General features: G+C 41.7%; 1 pseudogene; it reads left to right on the plus strand.

Annotated features, from left to right (window-relative positions):
- The first annotated feature begins 3,676 nt into the window (after positions 1 to 3,676).
- On the plus strand, positions 3,677 to 4,136 carry LOC118993435 (40S ribosomal protein S10-like; annotated as a pseudogene).
- Positions 4,137 to 4,701: the final 565 nt, after the last annotated feature.

The raw sequence follows: 4,701 nt of genomic DNA on the forward strand, positions 1-4,701 counted from the left end.
ATTCCTTTTTGGGGTCAACGGCCTTTGATAGGAAAAAATAACCACGCTCCTGCAGCCTAAGGAAATGGAAAGACAACAAGAGGCTTGAGCAGCCCGCGGCAGGCAGGAGGAAGCCAGCCCAGGACAGAGGGCTGCCGAGAAGGAAGCTGCCCAAAGGCCTTGCCTGCCTCCGGGGGGGAGGCTGTGCCTGGGCTCTTTGGGGCTGGGTGCCAGGCAGGGCAGGCGCCCTGTGGACTGGCACCTGGCTGGTGGCGGCTGCTCTTCCCCAAATCCCAGCACATGCGCCCTCAAGAACTCTCATGATTACTGACTGCAAAGCTGCTCACATTTTCACATTCACAACCCACAGACACACACTCATTCATACTCACGTGTGCCCATACATACACATGCACGGCTAAACTTATGAGTAATTGATAGCACCCATTAGGTACTTACTGTGTACTGGTACCATTTGATAAAGTGCTTTTTATTTCTGAATTCATTTCAACCCTTACCACAAACCTGTGAGATAGGTAATATAATCCCCATTTAACAGAAGTAGAAACTGAGGCACAGAGAGGCTAAGTTGCCCAAGTTGGATTTGAACCCTGTCCCTCTGGACCCAGAGACTACTGCTTTACCCAGGCCCACATCTACTCTAGTGTGACACACACACACGCCAATATGCATGAGCATTCACGTGCACACACTGAGCCATGAGTGCATGTGCAGACAAACATACCTGTGCACATGTTCTGCCACTCACAATGCGGCCAGACTGGTTTGTGTGCCAATGTACTCTGTCACACACACTCACTCACTGACCTTCCATGTGCACTCCAGTTACCCCTCCTGCCTCCCTTTCCCTCCCAGGGGCAGGTTTTCTTCTGAAACCAATGGCTGAGGCCAGGCCTGGCCAGGTGCCCGGGTCAGGATGGGGGCAGGGTGGCCCCTGACAGAGTGATGGAAAGCAGGGAAGTCACAAATAAGCAAACAGCCTGCCTGAACACAGCCTCGCCAAGCATTTCCTGAATGTCCAGGGACGTGTTTATTTTTTAACGACTGTCCAGAGCCGACCCCAGTTCTTTCCCTTCCCCAGTGGCTGTCTCGACGGAGCCGTGGTGTTGTGGGTCTGGCTCCCTCAGGGCTGATGTTTACAAATGTCTCTCTTCTCTAACTGGGACCGGGAGCCCTGGCAGGGTGGGCCCAGTTTACTTTTCAGCCTAATACTCCTAACCCTGGGTGCCCTGCTGCCGATGGGTTTCTGACCCCACACTCTCCAGCCACTCCAGCCTCCCTGTGCTCTGCCTGGGAGCTGTGCTCTGCCTGGAATGCCCAGTCCTGTTCTCTAGGTAGGTCTTACTCTCCTTCTTGGACCTCACTCCATGACACCTCCTCCAGGAAGCTGTCTCAGATTCTTTCAAAGTGTACGGAATCTCTTTCCTTTGGCACTTAAAAAAAGTTTTAAAATTTTTAAATTTTGTGGTAAAATACACATAACTTAAAATTTACCATCTTAACCATTTTAAAGTATACAGTTCAGTAGCATTAAATAAGTACCTTTACACTGGTGTGCAACTACCACGACCATTCATCCACAGATCTCTCTCTCTCATTTTGCAGAGCTGAAACTCTGTACCCATTAAACAGTAACTTCCTGTTTCCCCGCCCCCAGTTCCTGGCGAGGACCCTTTTACTTTCCGTCCCTATGAATTTGACTACTTTAGGTATCACACATAACTGGAGTCATACAGTATTTTTGTGACTGGCTTATTTCACTTAACATAGTGCCTTCAATGTTCACCATAGTTGAGCACGTGTCAGAATTTTTTTCCTTTTAAAGACTGAATAACATTCCATTGCATGTATATACACACCACGTAGTGTTTATTCATTCATCCATGGGTGGACCCTCGGGCTGCTTCCATCTTTTGGCTATTGGCTATTGGACAATGCTGCTATAAACATGGGTGAACCAATGTCACGTTGGCACTTTTTTTTTTAACATAGCACTTGTTTGTCTATTCATTTGTTGGTGGACATTTGGGTTGTTTCTAGTTTTTTGCTATTGCAAATAAAGCTGCTACAAACATTTGTTTACAAGTCTTCACATGGGCCTGTGAAATATGCCATTTCTCTTGGGCAAATATCTGGGAGTGGGCTGGATTATATATTACATGTATGTTTACTTTTCCAAAGAGACTGTCAAACTGTTGTCCAAAGCAATTGTACCATTTCACATTCTTAGCAGCAGTGTATCTCATTTCTTTATGTTCTTGCCAATACTTGGTACAGTCCTTTTCATTTGAACTATTTATTCTAATAGGTGCATAGTTGTATCTCATTGTGGTTTAAATTTGTATTTCCCTATCGACTACTATTTGCCTTTGTATATTTTCCTTAGGAAAGTGTCCACATCTTTTGCTGATTATTTTAATTGGATTGTTTATTTTCTTATTATTGATTTTTAGAGATAAATACATGCATTTAAGTTAAAAATTGTACAAAAACATTTATTTGAATCAGACTGACAACATGTGCTGGGGAGCGAGATCTCAAATGCTCCTGTATATTCTTCATACAAGCGCTTTCTCACACGTGAGGTTTGCACGCATTTCTTCCAATGTATGGCTTGTCTTTTCATTCTCTTAACAATATTTTTTGGGGAGTAGAAAATTTTAATTTTATGAAGTATAATTAATCAGTTTATCTGCCAAGCTTTTGATGTCATATCCAAGACATTTTTGTGTCATTCAAGGTCACAAAGATTTCTGTAGGTTTTATAGATTTAGATTTTACTTGTAAAGTCTATGATCCATTTTGATGTAAATTTTTGCATGTGGTAGGTATGGCTTGAACTTTGTCTATTACATATACATATTCAATTGTTTTGGCATCATTTTTTGAAAAGGCTATCCTTCCTCTACTGAATTGTCTTTGCCTCTTTGTTGAAAATTAATTATCCATGTATGAGTGTGTTTCTTTCTGTTGCATTGATCTATTTGTGTATCTTAGCGCCAGCACCACACTGTCCTGTTAACTGCAGTTTTATGGGGGTCTTGGAATCAGGTAGCACCAGGCCTCCGACTCCGCTGTGTTCCAAAGTTGTGTTTATTCTAAGCCTTTCATATTTCTATGAGAATTTTAGAATCAACCTGTCAATTGCCATGAGAAAGACCTGCTAGGATTTTGATTAGGATTGTGTCTATGCTGTGCATCAACTTGAGAAGTGACATCCTAGCCATCTCCTGGTATGTTTATGAATGTGGTACGTCTTTCCGTGTATTTAGGCTTTCTTTAGTTTCTCTCAGTAATGGCTCATAGTTCTCAGTGTACTAATCTTACATACCTTTTGCCAGCTTTATCCTTAAATAGTTCATATTTTTGATGGTATCATAAAGGACTTTTTAACAAAAATTTAAGCTCTATTGAGACATAATTGACAAATACAATGATAAGATATCTCAAGTGCAGATTATGGTGATTTGATATACATATACATTGTGAAAGGATTCTCCCCATCTAGTTAATTAATTCATATGTCAACTCACATATACACCTAGGTTTTCTTTTTTTGGTGAGAATAAGTTCTACTCTCTTACTAAATTTCCATGATACAATATAGTATTATCAGCTGCAGTCACCATGTTCTTGGACATTAGATCCTCAGACCTCAGATGCAGCAGCCATGGTGATGTGGATGTCCAGGAATAGCTGGATTGCCATTTATGAACTCCCTTTTTAAGGAGGGAGTGACAGTGGCCAAGGAGGATAGGTACGTGCCTACACACCCCAAGCTGGCTGACAAGAATGTGCCTAATCCTTATGTCATGAAGCCATGCAGTCTCTCAAATCATGAGGCTAGTGAAGGAACAGCTTGCCTGGAGACATTTCTACTGGTAACTTACCAGAAGGGCATCTAGTATCTCTGTGGTACCGCCACCTGCTCCCTAAGAGCATACCTGCCGCTTTCCACCTCAGCTGCCCTGAGACTGGCAGGCCAATGTCCAAAGGTCTGGAGAGTGCAAGACTCACATCGAAGGATGGCTGTGCTCCCTGGTGCTGACAAGAAAGCCAAGGCCAGGGCTGGGCAAGCAACTGAATTCCAATTTAAAGGTGGGTTTCGTCCTGAACATTGTCAGACACTCCAGTAAAGTTTGGAGGGATTATTTTGTGTTGAATAAACATATGGTCAGAAAATTTAAAAAAATATTTTCTTGCCTTATTGAATTGTCTAGAAACTCTAGTGCAATGTTGAAAAGGAGTGTCAAGAGCAGACATCATCACTGTGTCCCTGATCTTAAGGGGAAAGCATTCAGTTCAGTCTCTCACCATTAAATATGATGTTAGCTGTGAACTCTCCATAGTGCCTTTTATCAGGTCAGGGACACTGTGTTCTACTTCCAATTTCTTGTGAATTTTCATCTTGATTTTGTCTAATTCTTTTTCTGCATCTATTGAGATAATCAACTGGATTTTATCTCCTTCATTTATTCATTGATTTTGGGATGTTAAATCAACCTTGGATGTTTGGAAAATACCCTACCTGGTCATAATGTATATGTCTTTTAATATATTGTTGAATTCAATTATAAAATTAAAAAAAATTTTGTTGAAGTTCATGATGGATATTGGTCAATGGTTTTCTTTCTTTCTTTCTTTCTTTCTTTCTTTTATAATGTCTTGTATAATTTTGTAAGATGATGCTAGTCTAGCCTG

The sequence above is a fragment of the Sturnira hondurensis genome, unplaced genomic scaffold, assembly GCF_014824575.4.
Source record: "Sturnira hondurensis isolate 20B ecotype Veracruz unplaced genomic scaffold, ASM1482457v3 Scaffold0008761, whole genome shotgun sequence".
Classification (NCBI taxonomy): Eukaryota; Metazoa; Chordata; class Mammalia; order Chiroptera; family Phyllostomidae; genus Sturnira; species Sturnira hondurensis.